The 21,359-nt window shown below is 38.7% G+C and overlaps 2 pseudogenes; both read right to left on the reverse strand.

The window, feature by feature from the left end:
• Positions 1-825: 825 nt before the first annotated feature.
• LOC109456647 (small ribosomal subunit protein eS24) lies at positions 826-1,230 on the reverse strand (annotated as a pseudogene).
• A 17,598-nt stretch (positions 1,231-18,828) lies between these two features.
• Positions 18,829-20,498, reverse strand: LOC109456649 (ATP synthase peripheral stalk subunit b, mitochondrial; annotated as a pseudogene).
• Positions 20,499-21,359: the final 861 nt, after the last annotated feature.

The raw sequence follows: 21,359 nt of genomic DNA on the forward strand, positions 1-21,359 counted from the left end.
AAGGAACACTGGAAAATGAACCAAAAACCATGACACCTTTTATTTCATTGGATCAGAAATATACTGACGGTTTTTTGTGAAATAATCTCATTCGTAATCACCAGTTAGCTTCACCTGCCATGTCCCCTTATGTTTTACCGTACTAGCATAGGCCAGTATGCTAGAAGAAGTCCACTCAAAGAGTATTCAAGCTGGGGAGAATCCTCCAGCCACAAGGTCAGTCTTCTTTACTCCAATATGTGGCTCTGCTTTTCTTATTTTTAAGGCGGTGCTCTATTTCATATATAATTCACGGAGCTGCTTCAGAAGTGCTGAATGATCAGCCTAGCACTTTTCAGGGAGTATAATTGTTTTGAACGGCAAAGGGATTTGTTTTCAAGGAATAGGAAAGATCAGTGCCTTTCATCCACTAACTATGTCTTTCAACTCCTGTTTACTGAGGGCCTACAAGGAGCTAGAGATGAATAGCTGAAATAAATAGCAGATCTTCACTACCAAGGGAGGACGACAGGTACACAAATGCAAATAGTGAGTTGAACACAAATGCTTTACAATGGAAACAGTAAGAACTGGGTACTGTGGAGTCACGTAAAGATTCCTGGAAGCCATCAGGCACCATCATTCTCAGATGTGTAGCTTTCACCTCACCACGTGTCCTACAACTTGTGTTACTATAATCACCAGTAACCTCTACATGACTCAGTACAACAGACCCATCAGCAGCATTTGCCATACGTGCTCCCTTCCTGCTTCTTTTTTGTTGTTTTTTAAAGTTCTTAGTTTATTAGTCCTCTCGTGAAAAATCTGCTCACTCACCACTGATAGTCACTGACGAATCTTCACTCGTGTCATCCAATCTCCACCTCTCTCTTTGCCAGCACCAACATTGGCCTTTGCAGCCCCACTAACTTTCTTCACTCTGTGCTTGCGTTCCCTTTGCTGTTTCCTCGAGGTCTTTTTCCTCTCATACAGGCCATGTCTTGCAAGTCTACGTCTGAGTTCATTTTTCTTTGCGTAATCCAAGGAACCATAAATCATGCCAAAGCCAGTTGTCTTGCCACCATCGAAATGGGTTCTGAATCCAAATACAAAGATGACATCTGGTGTGGTCTTGTGCATTTTGGCTAGTTTTTCCCGAATTTCTGTCTTAGGTACTGTTGCCTTCCCAGGGTGAAGGACGTCGATGACCATTTGTTTCCGTTGACGTGGTCTAGTGGTCACGAACACCCTGGTCCGGATAGTTACTGTGTCATCATGATGGCAGCCGACCCTCAAGCAACCAGGGAGGAAAAAAGCCCTTCCTGCTTCTTGATATACATTCTCCACTGGCCTTTTAGAAAACTACACCGTCCAGTTTTTTCTCCCATTTCACTTGACTGTTCCTCCCAGGATCATTCTGGTTCCTCCTCATCGCCCGAACCCAGGATGGTGTTGACGTGCCTCAGAATTAATTCCTTAGACTTCTTATCCATCTCACACCCTCTGTGGGTTCCTTCAGTGTTGTGGCTTTAAGTATCATGTGTATGCTGGTGACGTTCAAGCTCATACATCTAATCTGCATCTCTCCGAACTCCAGATGCATTTAACTACCTACTCACCATCTCCACCTGGATGTCTAACAGGCATGTTGAATGTATGTCCCAAACTAAATTCTAGTGTCACTGCACCCACCCCACTGATCGTCTTGAAGTAGTCCCCATATCAGTAAATGGCAACTTCATCCTTCAATTGCTCAGACCCAAACCCTTGACATCATCCTTGGCCCCTCTGTTTCTCTTTTTCATACATGAGCTGTTAGAAAATTATTTCTGCTCCATCTTCAAAGTAAATCAAACCTCAAACTACATCCAGAATCTGACCACTTCTTACCACCTCCTCTATACTACCCTGGCCCAGCTACCATCATCTCTGGTCTGGATAACTGCAACAGTCTTCTGGTGGGTCTATCTGATGTCATTCCTATCCCCCTACAAACCACGTTTAATCCAGTGTGATAGGCAGAATTCCAAGATGGCCCCCGAGATTCCATACTTCATATAATCCCCGACTTTGAGTGTAGGAATAGTCACTCCTTGGACTAAATTACATTATATGAGACTCCATCAGAACATACTGGAGGGGGGTTAGAAGTCAGAGGGTAGTAGTGCCCTGGCTGTTTGGAAGAAACGAAATAGCCCTGTTGTGAACTGACTATAGGAACCATGTGACAAGGAATTATGTGAGGTCTCTAGATGCTGAGTGTTTCTTGGCTCTCACCTGGACCATTCGGAACAATCCCCATCTCAAGACTCTTAACCGCATCTGCAAAGTACATCTGCCACGTAAGGTAACTGATACACAGTATCTGGGGATTAAGATGTAAACATCATTGAGGGCCCATTTTTTCAGACTATTACACTTGATTAAAAAAAAAAATCCACCACAAAGCGCTTCCTGAACACTTCCTCTCATTTTCCTTCTGACTACTTATCACTATCTAATATACTGTGTCACTAATTTATCTTGTCTCTCTCTACCACTAAAATATGAACTCGATGAGGGCAGGAGCTTGTCTGTTTTCTTCACCACTGTATATCCTGTGCCTAGAATAGTACCTGGAACATAGGAGGCGCTTAATAAATCAACTGTTGAGTGACTGAATAAAGGACAAATTACCAGCCCTGCAACCTCTCCACCCTGTCTGCCCTCCTCCAATCTTTCCAGATCCTTTAAAGTTAATAATATACGTATCTTGGTTGCTATCATTACTACGAATAACGATCAAATCCTTACCAATATATGCAAGGCCCATTATAACATGATTTTTACTTCTACAGCTTCCCTCTCACTATACTCCCCTGTAAGCAGTGCTCCCAGCACCCCCCCAACTCTGAACATAATCGTGTTTAACCTTTCGATGCTGTTCCGCATACTCTTCCTTCTATTGAGAACGTCCTTCTTCTCTGTCTTCTACTTTTTTAAAGATCCAGCTTGAATCTTACAATTTATGCCACGTATCAACTAATAGTTTCCAGCACAACTAGGATCTACACCCGCCCCCGCCACGCTCTGGCTAATATAACTGTTTATAACACTATTATAGAATGTCTGTCTTTATTCTTATTGAGATTATAATTAGTGGTCTATGTAAATATAGTTCTCATTTGGCCATGACTTCTTCAAGGAATGATGTTATATTATTCGCCTTTTTGCTGACAATTTTTAGCACAGAGCATGGCACATGGAAAGGGCTCAAAATTGAGGAACTGAATTAAAGTGAAAGATGAAAAATAGCCGATAACATTTTTGTGAAATTGGAAGTAAAAAAAAAAAAAATTGGAAATAGTAACTGCCAGCTGATGTTTATTTAGAAACCCAAATGCATATTAGTCAACACAAACTTAAGACAATTTCTCAAATGTGATGAGTCAAATAAGACAACTTTAAATGACATTACACAACACCACTGATTCATCGCTTATGCCTTTTCTTTCCTTTAAGAAGGGTTAACTTTGTTTTTATAAAAATGTTAAACACACATTATAAGTAATCTGAACAACAGAGAAAATTACAAAGGACGAAGTAAAATGCCACCTAGGTATCATACCCAGAAAAAAAGCATAGTTTTCATAAAGAAGAGCATCGTCCCACACAACTGTATTTGAATAAATATAGAAAGGAAAGGAGAGAGACACATATTTTTACAAAATCGGGATCATTCCACACACTCATTTAAGTGTTAATTACTTTCCCTTTCCTGTTGAGAGGGTAAATAGCATGGACTGCTGGAAGCCTCTTCCAAATGAACCCTGAAGAAATTACACGAGTTCGAGAGAAGCATCCATCAGCGAAACTAACAGCAATGTAAGAGGAAACAAAATGTGAGATGGTCCTGGTCAAGTGTAAGGCTGACCTGAGATGGTGTCATTATGAGTGTGTGTGTGAGTGTGGATGGTGGGGGGGAACTGCAGTTCAGGGCACAGGGTCGTGGGGGCAGAATGGCAGTGAGAGGATAGATTGGAAGTAGTCGCCTAGGCTCTCCTCTTGCTTTTTCTCCCTAGTTATCTTTCCCTGTCCATTTTCCACTGAGATCAGCAGCAATACTCCAGGCGGCAGGTGTCAAAGGGGTATCAGACCAGTTCAGCTAGGATGCCCTGCACCCCCCATCCTCCTCCACTCTAAGCTCCCAGAACTGGTGGAAACTGCCTCTTTCCAATATTGTCTTTGTGATCAGAGAAGCTTCCTGATGGAGGGGCAGCAAAGCGAAGCAGAAACAGCAGTTTTGGAATAGTGTGGGTTCTCCTGGGGCAGCTCTGTGGGTTCTCACAGCTCTTTTTAAACTTGCCAGATATGTGAACATATACCAACTGAAATAAAGCTATTATAACACGCACGCACAGATATACACTTTCAAATATTCTTAAAGAGATAATGAAAGATACTAGCAATCTAAAACAGAAACAAAAATTTGCATCAAGAACTAACTGGAAAGGTACGTTAGGAATGAAATATATAATATTTGAAACCAGGAGCACAACAGATGGAATGAATAAGAGAATGGATATAGCTAAAGAATAATTCAATGTTGTGGGAAATCATACTGAGGATTTCCCCCCCGAAGTAGCAAGAATATATAAAGTAGTAGTAACATATAAGAAGGGCAAAGAGACATGGAGGCTATACGTAGAATTTTCAACAGGTGCACCAAAATGAGAAGAAAAAAGAGAGATGGGGATTGTACTAAGTAGAGAAAGTAATGCCATCTGCTATTACATATATAGCAAATCACCCCAAAGCTCAGGGGCCTAATACTATAGGTCACAAAACTATAGGTCAAAGGGCTGGAGGTGCCTGGGCACCCTGAAGTCACTCAGGGACCCAGGCTCCTACCATACAGAGGTTCTTCACCTTCTAGACCTTCAGAGTCTGTCACTGGATGCTTTGTTTCCAGCCAGACAATGAATGAAGAGAGAGTGTGAGGAGATGCAGGTGAGATATTTTAGAGGCCAGGCCTAGAGGTGATACATATCATTTCACTTCTGCCTACATTCCATTGGCCAGAACCGGCCTAATCAGAAGGAGTCTGGAAATTGTGGTTTGGCAGTATGCACAGGAAAAAAGATGAGAATTATTTATGGTATGAATAGTACCGTATTTCCCCGAAAATAAGACCTAGCCGGACAATCAGCTCTAATGCGTCTTTTGGAGCAAAAATTAATATAAGACCCGGTATTATATTATATTATATTATATTATATTATATTATATTATATTATATTATATTATATTAATTATATTAATTATATTATATTCCCTGTCTTATAGTAAAATAAGACCGGGTCTTATATTAATTTTTGCTCCAAAAGACACATTGGAGCTGATTGTCTGGCTAGGTCTTATTTTCGGGGAAACACGGTAGCAGTCTTTGCCACAGAACTATATTAAGAAATTATGAAGGTATCTCAGAAATGAAGCTTAAAGACCAGGTATGTACAAAGGGAATCTAGTCAACGATATTGTAATAACTGTATATGGTGTCAGATGGGTACAGGACTTATCAGGGGAATCACTTTGTAAGTTATATGAATGTCTAATCACTATGTTGTACACCAGAAACTATTATAATATTATATGTCAACTGTAATTGAAAAACAAAAATAAGACCATGTTTGCAAAGGGTTAACAGAATGCAAAACAGGAGATATATGGAGAAATCTTCACTGTACACATTAAAATACAACTTAGAATCATCAAAAACAGAAAGAAAATTCTGAAAACTCCCACATCAGATTTGTCACCACCAACACTAAATACAAGAGAATGGAATATTTTTCAAAATATTGAAAGAAAAGAATACTAGATATAAAAATATATATCCAGCCTATTTATCATTTCAATGTGAGCATGTAATAAAATTTTTCTCAGTCACACAATAACCCACTTTGAAATCATTCATAGAGGAGACACTCAACTGCAGCCATTCATTCAACAAATATTTATCAAGGACCAAGTATCTATGAGGTTCTAGTAATAGTGCAATAAAAAAAGCAGATAAAACCCCTGCCTTCAAGAAGCTTACATTCTAAAAGGTAAGGTTACATCTATCAAACTATCTACCATAAAATAAATTATGTATATAGGTATATATATGGTGTGTGTGTATAATGTATACACACACAAACATATACATACATGTATATGCACGTGTGTACATACATATATGTATATACGTGTGTGTATACATGTATGTATGTGTGTATACATTACACACACACACACACACACACGGTGCCAAAAAATGTACGCACATTTTAAGAAAGGAAAAAACTGTATTAAAATTGTAACATTCAATATATACCAATAACAAAACATGAATACAAGTCATGTATATACATTGTTTTGGCACTCCCAGTATAATGTAAGTTGTTTTGCAAAAAACAAATCAGATAATAGGACAGAAATATTGGAGGGACAGTTTGTCATTTTAAGTGAAAAGAGAAATAAATTTAGGAGGATGCAATAAGATATATGGGAATTAAAGATGGTCAAATATCTTTAAAACTTTTTTCCTAAACAAAGCTAGCACCAAAAAACATTTTAAAAAGTATATTTATAGCAAGCTAGGGCTACATTGTAGTACAACATTAATAAGGTAAAAAGAAAATAGTCAAGGGGATGCAAAGTACAGCATAGGGAATATAGCCAATAATATGGTACTAATTATGTGTAGTGCCAGGTGGGTACTAGACTAGTCAGGGGGATCACTTCTTAAATTACATAAACGTCTAACCATATGTTGTGCCCTGAAATTAATATAAAATAATACTGAATGTCAAATGTAATTGAAAATAAAAAAATAAGATAAAGAATGGGGGAAGGATTAAAGGTGTATGAGAGCATATTTATATTTTTTTAAAGAAAGATCATATAGATACTGACCAGTCCCAGAAATCAATAGAAGAAAATGAACATGAGTGTGGGCCCACATAGCACTGTGGGCCATCAGAACAAAAATAAAAAGTGTAAGTTTTAAATCAGCAAAATAAAACATGACACGTTCAGTGGAATTTACGAAGGAAGAAAAAAAGAAACTATAATAGATGGAAAATATATAAATAAGATGGCAAATATGTGCCTTATGAAAATTGAAAATGAGTAAACATAAATTGGTTCATCATAGCCATTCAAATACAGAAGTTCTCTGTTTGGATTTTTTTTAATGTATTCCAAAAATACAAACAAAAGATCTGTGAAAATTAAGACACATAGAGGTTTTCAAAAATGGGTAGATTCTGGGTGGTGAACACACATGTGATATACAGATGATGTGTTACAGAATTGTACACCTGAAACCTATGTAACTTTAGTAACCACTGTCACCCCAATCAACTTTAATTTTTAAAAAAAGTGGGTAGCTAACAGCGCTAGCCAACTATGACTCAAAATAAAGCAAAGATAGAAATCTTAACATGTGACAAATTATAAATCAAGCTAAAAACATCCTAAAGAATCCTTAAAGATATGACACATTGATAAAAGGGGAAATGAGCAAGAAGATGACTGATAACATATGTGGACCTAACAATACTATCTCAAAAAAGTCACTGCCTTTTTATAAAGAACAACTGACAGAAATGTAGGGAGATTTTAAATATCCTTCTCAGACACTGAGAGATCAAGCAGGAAAAAAAGGAAAGCAAGGATACTGAAGTGATGAAAAACATAATTGCATTTGTTACAAAGGCAGCATCTGCAGCAATTTCAGCAGCATTAACAGCAGGGCAGACTCCTGAGTCCTGTTTTGCAGCAGGGGCACGGTAGTGACAATTGTCATCAGGTTACCTGGGCATGTGAATTGTAGGCTCCAGTCCAAGGGCAGTAGCGTCTTTCGGAAAAATGTGGGAAGCCCTCTTACTCCCTTTGCTCTCCCAGTCCTTCCAACCCTATTGTAACTAACTCCTTGCTTATTGTCGCTGGTTGGTGTATCTAGAGTGGTTTACCTGACTGTACACACCGACTGCTACATATCATTTATGTCTATACATCATAGGCCCAGCTCAGCCCCCAACAGATCTGAAGACTAGGAAATACAGCCTTTCCCCTGTGTTCCCATGAGGTGAAAATGGTGGGGTGAACACATGGTATTGACTCTGTCACAATCTGCCCTTCCGGTCATGAAACTTCAGTTTTTCTTCCTACACGGAGAAAAGACTCCCTTCCCAAGGGAGACGACCTGAAGTCTAACCTGTCATTGCATCTGCCCCGGGTCTAGGACAAAGTTCCTCTTGTTCCCAGGACTTATGCACTGAAAAGACAAATCATCTGCTATGCCCATCTCATACACCCAATTTTAAATGGTGAAGCAGAAGCATAACTACGGTAAACATCCCCATTCAAAAAAGGGGCTGTGGGAGACACAGAAGTTAGTGGCTGTCAACAGAACTGCTGAAAAATACAGTGAAGGTCTGTGAAACCTAGGGACTAAAGCGATTGCTTGCTTAGACTCTGATTCTGTTCCCTGGGAGTTTCCTTTTTCACTGTTCCCAGTGGTATCTGCATTTACCTTCTGTGCTTCTGTTTCATATTCTCCCTGTTTCTGCCTGGCCACACCTGAAGTAGGTGTTGGGGAAATATGCTGAAACGGAGAACTGTATAACCCTCTCAGCAAATTTGTCAATTCTACAAGGTTGGAGGTTCAAAGATTCTCTTAAGTCTGGAACAATCAAAAACTTTTTCTCAAGAATTGTGCTTTTCTGGGCAATAAAATTGTCTCAGATACTTAGTAGGGTTCTGACCTATTTGCTTTTCTAGCCAGTTCTGTGTAGCAGTAACCATACCTAATATTTCATTTCTAGACATATTTCATGAATATGCTTTCTTTCTCTGCTTTTTCATCCTCATGCCCACCCCCTCAACTTAGCAAACGGAAATGCAGGTCACCCAGTTAAATCCAAATTTCAGATAAACAATGATTTCTTTTTGTATAAATATGTATCGTGCAACGTTTAGGCCATACTTACACTAAAAAAATTGATATTTATCTGAAATTCAAACTTAATATGGAATACATGACTTCAAAGGTGGACATGTCAGTGAAGAGGATGAGGAGGAAATATGGCAAAGAAAGTTTTATTTGCCAGGCTGGAATATGTTATATATCGCTTATGCTGACGAATTGTTGTCCTGAAGTCATTCACAAGGACCCAAGCCACCTTCACACAGAGCTGATGAAATGCATTCTTCCTCTGTGCTCCAAAAGTAGAAGTAGCATCACGAACACATAAGATCATTTCTTATATAAATACTATTGAGTATCATCTATTAGATTTATAGATAACCATACACTCAACAAATGGATATGCATTATTTTTAAGCACACATAAATTATTAATAAAATGTACCATATGTTAAGCCATCACACATTTCAAGGCAGCCTTCACACATTTCAAAGAATCAATATCTCAGAAACCATATTCTCCATTCCTACTACAATCAAATTAGATATTTAATAACAAAGCACATCTTTAAAAGAATCCCACCCACAATGAAAAGAGGAAGGATTCAAAACAAAAAACTTGACTCCAAAGGCAATGGAAGTAAAAGCTAAAATAAACGAATGGGACTATATGAAACTTAAAAGCTTCCGCACCGCAAAAGAAACCATCAACAAAATAAAGAGGCCACCAACTGAATGGGAGAAGATTTTTGCAAACAGTGCCTCCGATAAGGGGCTAATATCCAAAATATAAAAGGAACTCATGAAAACTCAACAAGAAAAAAACAAACAACCCAATTGAAAAGAGCACCTGAAGAGACATTTCTCCAAAGAGGACATACAAATGGCAAATAGACATATGAAAAAATGCTCAACATCACTAATCATCAGAGAAATGCAAATCAAAACCACAGTGAGATATCACCTCACCCCAGTCAGAATGGCCATCATCAACAAGACAAATAGTAACAAGTGTTGGAGAGGCTGTGGAGAAAAAGGAACCCTCATACACTGTTGGTGGGAATGCAGACTGATGCAGCCGCTATGGAAGGCAGTGTGGAGGTTCCTCAAAAAATTACGAATAGAATTACCATATGACCCAGCAATCTCTCTCCTGGGTATCTACACAAAAAATCTGAAAACATTTATACATAAAGACACGTGTGCTCCAATGTTCATTGCAGCTTTATTTACGGTGGCCAAGACATGGAAACAACCAAAATGTCCTTCGATAGATGAATGGATAAAGAAGGTGTGGTATATATACACAATGGAATACTATTCGGCAGTAAGAAAAGATGATATAGGAACATTTGTGACAACATGGATGGATCTTGAGAGTATAATGCTAAGCGAAATAAGTCAGACAGAAAAAGCAGAGAACCACATGATTTCACTGATATGTGGTATATAAACCAAAAACAACAAAAGAACAAGACAAACAAATGAGAAACAAAAACTCATAGACACAGACAATAGTTTAGTGGTTACCAGAGGGTAAGTGGGGAGGGGAGTGGGAGATGAGGGTAAAGGGGGTCAAATATATGGTGATGGAAGGAGAACTGACTCTGGGTGGTGAACACACAATGGGATTTATAGATGATGTAATACAGAATTGTACACCTGAAATCTATGTAATTTTCCTAACAATTGTCACCCCAATAAACTTTAAAAAAAAAAAAAAAAGATAAGGGTCAGGACCCATGGTCACTGTCAGTGTTAATGTGTAACATATCATTTGAAGGATTGGCCGATTCTATAAGGAAAGAAAACTAATGAAAGGTATAATAATTGAAGGGAAGAAATAAAGTTGTCTAAAATATGATCCAATGTAATCATTTACTTAGGAATAAACAAAATCAACAGGTATAATATATACTAGATTATAATTATTACATCTCCATTTTAAAGTAAATTCCAAACTTCCATGAGTGTAGATATCTTGTTTTTCTTCAAACTATGATCTAGTTAAATCATAGTTTTTAAAAACCCAGATTTCTGCATCACAGCCTAAAAAATAAGAAAAAGCAAGATCTTCACACTTGTAGAATTTACTTTATAACGCAGAAAGACAACGACTATACTATGTCCTGTGGTGGTAAGTGGTATAAAGAAAACAAAACAGAGTAAGGGGGTATAAAAATGGTGAGTGGGTCCCACTTATAATAGAATGGCTAGAGAAAGTGATATTTGAAGGAGGTTGTAGATTTGGGGGAAGAAAGGGACATTTCCGGCAGAGTGACCCACCAATACAGAAGTCCTATGCTGGAAGCTTGCCTGATACGTTCCATAAACAGCAACATGGTAAGTCTAGACTAGAATAATTGAAGACTTAAGAGTGGCAGGAGATAAAGATGGAGATTTGGGATATACTTTTAAGTTAGAGTGTGTAGATTTAATGATATGTTAGATGTAAAGTATGAGGGAACTTATCAAAGATAGTTCTGAATTTTGTGGACCTGGTACGTAACTGAATGAGTGTGGTGGTTCCACTTACCAAGACGGGAAATGGTGAGGAAAGTGCAGGTTTAGAGGCCAAAGAATCCCGTTTTGAATAAGTTTAATTTGAAGCACTTATTACAGCTCCAGGAAAAGAAGTCGACTACTCAGGCAGATATAGCGATCTGGAGTGTAGGGAAAATGTTGCAGCTATAAACAAACCAATAAGAGCTATTTTATTAGAGTGGTGAGTCAAAAGCTTGGTAAGACTCTTCAAGAAGGAATGGGAGAAGGGAGAATGGGGCAGTAAATTTTAGAAATAGTGGAGGGAGGAGTCAAGGGAAAATTTTGTTTTGTTTTGTTCATGTTTGATGAGTGTTAGTACAACATATTAATATTTATATTATGCTGGATAGTGCCTGTTAAATTTTGATAATTTATCATTTTTCTTTGAGTATTCACTTTGCTGAATTCTTGCTCCTACTTAATTTTATTGTGAGAGGTGCTTGCTGGGAATGTTTTTATTGGAAATAATCTTTTGCATACTCAGGTGATATCTATTTGCATAGTTTTCATAAATAGATGTTTATCTTGCTCACACATAGGGAGCTCGGTCCAGATTCTCTATTATTTTTAATATACCAAGGGTGCCAAAAAAATGTATACACATATTAAGAAAGGAAAAAAAACTGTATTAAAATTGTAATACTCAATATATACCGATAACAAAAGATGAATACAAGTCATGTGTATACATTTTTTTGGCACCCCCAGAATTTTTTTCACCCTTCTTATTCAAACATTTCCTCATACATATCACCTGCCCTGCTCCATAAGGCATTTGAGTTTGTTAACCTGCGATAATGTAGCTAGTTCAAATGGGTAGAGTTGATTCAATTTGTTGAATAATCCCTCCAAACAATATAAAATGCTACCTTCATCTAGATGAAATCTTCATACATACTTGGCTCTTTCTGTATTTGTTACTCTTTTCATGTGATTTATCTGCCTTTCCTACTGTAGCACCAAACTTCAGGATGGTTTTATTACTAAGTTATTTTTAAATATCTGATAAGTCATCATTTATTACTGCTCAATTTTAGGTTTTACTGGCTAAACTCACCTGAATATTTTTTAGGGGACTCTGAAATCATTTTGTCAAGTTTTAAAAATACTGTTGGAATTGGAATTGGAATTACATAAAATCTATGGTTAATTTGGAGAGATCTGACATCTTATTAATTCTTATTCCTGGAGTTGTCTTCACTTTTTTTTAGGATTAGAGTTACTAGAGATTTTATAGTCAGTCTTTCCACCAAAAAAACAGTTTTTGTATTCATTTAAGTAATCTGCTGAATAATTTTGTTGTATTATTTTATTTGGCATTTAATACCTTTCTCCTGCCTTCCCTAGTTTTACCCTGTTGCTATTTTTTTTTTTCAGTTTCTTGAGTTAAATGATTAGCAAATTTATTTCCATTCTTTATGTTTGATATTAAACCACCTAAGGATGTAAGATTCCCTCTGAGTACATCTTTATTTTTTTCAAACTATCATCACTGTCTAGGGGACCTAAAAAGCTAACGTGGAGGGTATGAGCTCCTGTTTTGCTAAAAAAAAAAAAAAAAGTATATTTCTAAGGAAACGGTAACATGAAAGACTTAAAACAAGGAGCCAAGAAATCTAGGTCATGTTTAGTTCAAAATGATATCTGGAAAACAGATCTAGAGGCAATGTCTCCTTAGTCATCTAGTAAAGTAACAAAAAGAAACACGAAAATTAAAAATTAACAGCCATAAAAACTAAGACTGACACGCCATTACTAGCATCTGTAAGGAATTTCCAACTGAGTTGGAGTGCGGGGTGGGGGTGGGGGTGGAAACCCCATTGGCTTTTCCATGCTTTACCTTGGGAAACAGGGAAGAGTATCACATCTCATGGAAAAAAACACACAGGAATTTCACATCTTTACCATGTTACTGGTATATACTCTGATTCCCAAAACAAGGATCCATACCTACCAGAAAGTTAATCAGGTGACATTAATTTTTAAAACAAATGATTTTGAAATAAAATGGGATCATTGTCCTAAAGACTCAGGAATTACTTAAATTTGACAATGATCTATAAAAAGAACCAGAAGAATTATTTTTTAGATCAAATTAAGTCTCACCTGGAGCCCACATCTCATCAGACTGCTAGGAAATAAAATTCCTTCTTTCCCGGGCACATCTCTTCTTAGAGCTGAACCCAGAATACAGGATTGTTCTGTGATGCCTCCAAAATGGGCAAAAGATCTTGACCTGCATTCTATTGCGGTCAACGCTGTTGCCGTCATTTTTATGGCCACAGTGATCCCTTTAGGTCTAGACATTCATTCCACGCTGAGATTAAAAACACAGCACCTACTGTCCAATCTCCTTAGTTGCTCCAAACAACCATTTGCTCAGGGGACTTGTCATTTCCTTAAGGCCATACAATTAAGTTACATGTGACTCCCAGCTCTCTCTCTGCGAGTGACCTGCTCTCTCCCCTCTCAACTTTCTCAAATTTTGGGGGAACTATTTTCTTTCTCAAATACACTCTCCCCACTCTCCTCCGATCTTTCTTCATTGTCCTTTTGAATGGGCTTAGGTTTTTGTGAAAGAGAATCACTTTGAGATGCTTCTGCCTTTAGTCCTACAAAAACGTTTGAAATTATGAATTCCTAAGGGAGAGATCCTGGATTTCTGCATGGAACAAAGGAAAAAGGAAAATACAAAGACAACGAATACCAATTAATATCTTATGAACAATACATACTATAAATTTAAACAATGGAATACTATAGAGCAACCAGAATGAATGAACTACAACTCAACACCTCAGAGTGAAGACATCTCAAAGATACAATGCTGAGGGGTGGCCGGATGGCTCAGTAGGTTAGAGAGCGAGGGTGAGAGAGCGAGCTCTGAACAACAGGGTTGCCGGTTCGATTCCCACATGGGCCAGTGAGCTGCACCCTCCACAACTAGATTGAAGACAATGAGCTGCCACTGAGCTGCCAAAGGGGTGGTCAGATGGCTCACTTGGTTAGAGCGCCAGCTCTTAACAACAAGGTTGCTGGTTCATTTCCCGCATGGGATGGTGGGCTATGCCCTCGGCAACTAAAGATTGAAAATGGCAACTGGACTTGGACCTGAGCTGTGCCCTCCACAACTGGATTGAAAGACAACGTCTTGGAGCTGATGGGCTCTGGAGAAACACACTGTTCCCCAATATTCCCCAATAAAAACAAAAAAAAATACAATGTTGATTGTAAGAAGTCAGTCCCAAAAGAGACCATGCCATGATTACATTCATGTAAAGTATAATACAAAGATAGGCAAACAAATTTTCTGTTACAAGTCAGGAAAGTGTGCACAAGTGACTGAAGGGGTTCAAGAGGGGTTCCTAGGATACTGATACTCTTCTGTCTTTATCTGGGTGCTTGTTATATAACTGTGTTCTACTTGTAAAATTTCTTTGAGCTGTACAATCCTGAACTGTACATTTTCCTGTATTTATATTGTACTTTAAGAAAAAAGTTTAAAAACAAAATTAATGCATATTCATTAAAAATTTAGAGAATGAAGAAAACATATAAGAGAACTTTTCATTTTAAAAGCCATAATCCTGCCACTAGAGATAATTACTGAGATATTTTGATTGGATTCTTTCCAGTGTCCTTTTGGTGCATACAAACACACATACATACACAAACTCACATGTATATATGTGTATGTATATATGTGTGTGTGCATGTGTATATTATGCAGATATAATTTTATTCAACAAATATATATTGAGTCTCAACCAAGTAGTGTTCTAGACCAGGGGTTGGCAAACTGTGGCCCATATGCCAAATCCAACCCAATACCTGTTTTTGTAAATAAAGTTTTATTGAAACACAGCCTTCTCATTTTCACATTCATTGACTTACATATTGCCTATGACTGCTTCCATGCTACAATGGAAGAGTTGAGTAGTTGTGGCAGAGACTATATGGCTTGCAAAGCCTAAATATTTAACATCAGGGTCTTTGCAAAAAAAAACAAATAAATAATTGTCAACTCCTGATTTAAGACTCCGAGGACACAGTAGTGAACAAAGTCTTGGCTTCCTAGGACTTACATTCTGATAAGGAATACAGACAACAGAGAAGTAGGTTTATAATGTAATATCTGGTTGTGATACGTACTATGAAGAAAGATCAGAGTGCAGAAGGCCACCATTTTAGACGTGGCAGTCAGAGTAAGAGTGGAGCAGATTCCTGAAGGAAGTAAAGGAGTGAGCCATGCAAATATCTGGGACAAAAGCAATGGGGGCAAAGGGAACATGCAGCTGGTGCGTTTGGGCTATAGCATGGAGGCATCTGTGGCTGGAGGACAGCAAGGAGAAGAGTAGCAGATGAGGATGGACACGTAGGCAGGGGCCAGGACATGACAGGGTCCCCCGCAGGCCATAGTAATGAACGGGGGTTTCATTCCAAGTGTGGTAAGAAGTCAGTGGAAAACTGGATTAGGGGAGTTAAGTGTTCAGACTTACACTTATTTCTATACTCGTATATGTTGATATTTCTGCACTAATATTACCCAGCAGTGAAAAGTATGCGAGGTTGGAGTATGACATAATTGATTCAAATGCTGGCTTTGCCACATTTGTAATACTATGTGAATTACCACAGGCATGTTACATAAGCTCTTAGGCCCCGTTTTCTTCAAATGCATAATGGAATTAACAATACCTACCTCACGTGGTTGTGATAAAATGCTTAGCCCGATGTTTGGCATATAACTGTTTTATAAATGATAGCAATGGATATCCCTTGTCTGTATCTATGAGATATCATGAAACACACACTCGCAAAACTACAAACATATATGAGCCAGTAGGCAAGTGGTTAAAAGCGAATATATTACAGTCAGACTGTTAGTCTGACTTCAGCTACACCTTTCATTATTTGTTTGATCTTCTGCAAGTTACTTAACCTCTTGCAGAAGAATTGCAGGCTGCAATTTCTTCATCTGCAAAATACGGAAAATTATGGTACTTGCCTCAAAGGGTTTTCTCTGAAGATTAAAGGAATAAACACGGATAAAGTTCTTAGGACATTACCTGGCAGACAGCAAGTACCATGCACAGGGCAACCACTAGCAAGTATAGGACCTTGGTGAGAAGTTGGACAGGTGCCTGTCACGTAGGTGTGTCATGTGGGTTCTCTGGTCCAGCTCCTCGCATAAGAATACAGGATATGGTGAGGCCAAAAAGGAACACCCACAGAGCCATAAGTAGGGGAGTCATACCACTATAGTCTCGCTGGCGGCTGGGTTGGAGACACAGGAAGCAGGAGCCACACTGTCTGCAACCCGCTGTCCACTTGTCTCTGCCAACCAACCTCACTTGCTAACTGCAATCCGCAATCCACCCTCCGCCACGCCACGCCATGCCACGCCACCACACCATGCCACACCACAACGCCACATCTCACTAGCTTAGCCACGGCAGTTACATCAGTGGCTAATGGCTACTGGTAACAGCCGATGGCCAATTAGTCACAGCTGATGACCATCTACTACCGGAGCCAGCACCTTTCTATGTGAGGCCGAGAGCCTGGAAACTGCTCTCTGGGGCTCTGTCCCCACAGTGCCCCTTCTTCACGACATTTTCATCTCTTAGAAAATCCTTCTAGTACACTGACTTTGCTAGAACAAGACACTTCACTGTTGTTTTTTTACATTGTTTGAAATAAAGTCAAAGGTGGTATCTTCATTTGAATATCCTCAACTGTTCATGAAATTATTTTTGTTTATACCCTGGCTGCTTATCAATAATTTACTGTCACATCGGTTAATCATCTTTTCATGTTTTTTTTGGTCCAATGTACTACTGTGGTTTTTTTTTATGTTCCCTACTAATTTATAGCAACTCTCTGTATTAACTCTTTGTCATGTTCCTGACGTATATTTTCCCCAGATTCCTTATAATTTAATATGCTAATCTCTGCATAATAATTAAGGCATCAATCACTCCAAGAAGAGGTAAAAACAAGTACTTTGGCAGAGCTGGAGCAAACAGTTCTGCAAAGCGAGGTGGGGGGCGGAGGTGTGGTAGGAACAGACAGACACAATTATGCAAAACATTATAACATGCTGAGTCTTCTATGCTTAGTTAAGAGGGTTGGATTTTATTCTATAGTGAATGAGAGACCAAGGAGGAACGTTAAAGTGGGAGGTGACATGCTCAGATTGAGATCATCCTGGCAGCAGTGTGGAAAATGGATTGGTAGGGAGGCTAGAATATTCACAGCATAGGATAAGCTGTCTCTCAATGCAACAGCTGTTCACAGTGGCGAAAACAACCGATAAACACCCGAGTATTCCCCAGGCTGCAGCTAATGAACAGAGTCGGGCCAGAGAACTCGGCCTCCTGTCAGCCACCCCATTCAGCAGTGCCCACAGCATCAATTGCAATAGTATCGCTGCATCTGTACCAAGATCAACAACCACAGCAATAAGAAGTCAGGCAAAATGTGGCGTGGGGTGGTCGCTGTCCCTTAGCGGCTTAGGCGGGAAGTGCCAAAGCAAACAAAAATGCTTGTTAAGCTCTTGAATTATGATAGCAGAAGTCCTTTTTTTGTGTTTCAACTATCAGTGTATTGCAAGATGGTAAAATTAATTACAAATTTAAACCATAACTTGGTAGGCTTTAGTCAGGCACCCAGTTTTATTAAAAGCAAAGTGCTTATTCAAAAGTCATTATGGGGAGGCAAGAATTCTACCATTGAACCACCAATGCTTTCCGTAATACTGCATGTCAAGTATAATTTAATGTATATATAGACACAGGATGTGGAGTACAGCAGAGGAAATAGAGTCCATGGAATTGTAACAGCTACATACGATGTCAGAGGGGTAGTAGATTGGGGGAGAGGGGTTATCCCTTTGTGAGGGGTGTAAATGTCTATTACATTGTTTTGTACACCTGAAACTAATTTAAAAAATGTTAAACACAAGAGTTAACATAGGAACTAGTATATATATTAGCAAGTATACACTGTGGGGGTTCAGAACAAGCCATCCCAATACTGGGGGTGCCAAAAACACGTATACACATGATTTGTATTCATCTTTTTTTTAAAAAGTGATTATGGAACAACTCAAAATGCAGAGCAAGAACGACAAGAAACATCTCACTGGCCAACAGATTGTTTGTTTTCATTCTCTCACTATATAAAACTCAAGCATTTTATTTTGAGGGAGTTTACCCTCCCTCAAAATCAACTTTAGTAGACTACAATACAGAAAGATTTTGTCACATAGAGTAGTTTCTATTTAGTCAGTCAACTGTTTCTAGCTGTCTCAATCAGAATAGCTGCATTTACAGAACTGGCTATGTTTAGACCTTCCTTGCAAGCAGCTTTAGATCTGCAATGCACTTGGCAACTGTCTCTTTTTCCTGCTGTGCAGAGATGCTCTATACTACGTGCTTCTCCATCCAGTTTATCATGTGCTCTTGTTCCTTTCAATATATCATATTCTGCACAGAGATATGATAGCCCAGGCAGTTCTTTACCTCCTTGTATATGAGATGTGATCAAACAATATGGAGAATGTTTAAATTTTAAAAATTTATTATAGTAAAAGACACATTGCCATTAACCCCCTCAAAATACTGCCCCTCGCTTCAAACACAATTATCCCAACGTTCTTGCCACTTCTTGAAGCAGCTCTGGAAGACATCCTTCGTGAGTGTCTTCAGTTGTGCTGTTGTGGCTGCCTCGATGTCCTGAATCATTTTGGCTTTGGGGAAGAGCCAGAAGTCAGTCGCACGGTGCCAGATCCATGAATAAGGTGGATGAGGACACACCATAATGTTTTTGTTTGACAGAAATTGCCATATATCAGAAACAATGTGTGACACAGAGTGTTGTTATGATGCAGGACGATTTACAGCACACTTTAAAACACACCTTCTCTCAACCGTAGCTCACACCCAACTGACTGCACCGAACAAGTTCAAACTTGTCACACACTGTTACTAAGGGTCGATGTGCTGTTTCCCATACTGAAGATCCCTTTCTTTCCTTGGATGGCACTCGGCAGCAGCATTCACCATAGTTTTGATCACAACGGAAGGCTCTGTGTCACACATCATTTCTGGTTTATAGCAATTTCTGTCAAATAAAAACATGACGGTGTGTCCTCATCCACCTTATTCACTGGATCTGGCACTGTGTGACTTCTGGCTCTTCCCCAAAGTCAAAATGACCATGAAAGGTAAACACTTTGAATTGATTCAGGACATCGAGGCAGCCACGGCAGCACAACTAAAGACACTCATGAAAGAGGACTTCCAGAACTGCTTCAGAAAGTGGCAAGAACAATGGGATGAGTGTGTTTGAAGTGAGGGGGGCTATTTTGAGGGGGATTAATGGCATTGTGTCTTTTTCTGTAATGCACTTTTTTTATTTAAACGTTCACCATATGTTTGGATCACACCTTGTACTCTACACAGCCTTTCCCGGTATGTAACCTCCAAGGCCATAGCAATGTTATTTCTCTGGACATAGAAAAGGTAATGACACTTTTGAACCAGTGCCTGCTGGGACTTCTCCAGATTAACTGCATTCTGGATGCATTTGATGTAAGCCTGTTTCACCTCTTCTAGTTGAGCACTTTTTTGTTCATTGAGTTTATCAGCAAATTCCCCAATAGAGGCACTATATTTTTTTAATTACACCATCAACCCTATTGTTGATATGGCAGAGATGGTCTCTGGGGTAATCACATTTATTTCTTTGGTCACGAAATATAAGCTAAGCCCAGTTCCGAGCACATAGGGTCCAGTTACACTGGTTTTAGGATAAAGGAATTGGAAGAATTCCTCAGGAATCAGCTCATGACGAACTTTTCTCCATATTCGGGAAGGGGTGGTACAGGGGTGAGAGTTGGCTGCCCAGTGTGAAAGACCCTTGTTGTCTGCAATACCACTGGACTGAGGAGGGCTGCGTTCTTCAGATAGGGGGTTGCTGTGGTGGCAGCAGAAAGTACCACCCGGGACAACATGCTCAGCAAGGGCCCACTTGGCTGTCTGAGTGCCCCAGTGACCTAACAGTAGAAATTCTGATGTCAAATGACTTTGGTGAACTCTCCTAACACAGCCTCTGGTATGGCTTTGGCCTCATCCGACGAATTCTCGTATGTACTGATCTCAACACTATTATTTTATAAATGGTCTATATTGGATTTTCTTATGATCTCATAATTTCCTTAGAAATGCATTTAAAATTTTTGTCATTTATTTTCATAGTGTATTGTTGACAAAGAATGCCGTCTATGCTATTTCTATTTGTGACTTACTGGTTTTTGGGTGGCTTAACAAATGACCAACTTTGTCAAGATTATATGGTTGTTTGAGAACAGAGTGTTTTCTACTCATCAAATGAGTCTGTCATATCTGATATCAATATGAATCCAGTGATTCTTTTATTTTAAATTACCTAAATGTCCAACTTTTACTTTTAATCTTCATGAGTCGCTTTATTTGGAGTGTGCTTTTGTAGATAGCATGTAGTTGGATTTTATATCCTGACCTAGTCTGATAAATTGTTATTTTAATTAGTGAATGCATCTAGTGTATATGTATTATCAAGTGTTTCCTGTTTTTCAGTGCTTTCTTGTTTGTCCTTTTGTCTTCAATCTTTTGCGTTTATGGTGTTTTCTCTTGCAGTCCTCTCCACTCACCAATTAATATAGAAGGTAAACCATAACCTTTTAGTTCAACTAGTTCTTATTTTACCTTTTGAAATGTGTACTTAAGCCTCCATTTCTCTAATCATAAGCATTAATAATAAACCATTTCTAATGATTTCCCCTAGGTAAGTTGAGGATTAGCACATTCATTTTTCACCAACCCCACACCCACAA

This window comes from Rhinolophus sinicus, chromosome X, assembly GCF_036562045.2.
Source record: "Rhinolophus sinicus isolate RSC01 chromosome X, ASM3656204v1, whole genome shotgun sequence".
In the NCBI taxonomy this organism is placed as follows: domain Eukaryota; kingdom Metazoa; phylum Chordata; class Mammalia; order Chiroptera; family Rhinolophidae; genus Rhinolophus; species Rhinolophus sinicus.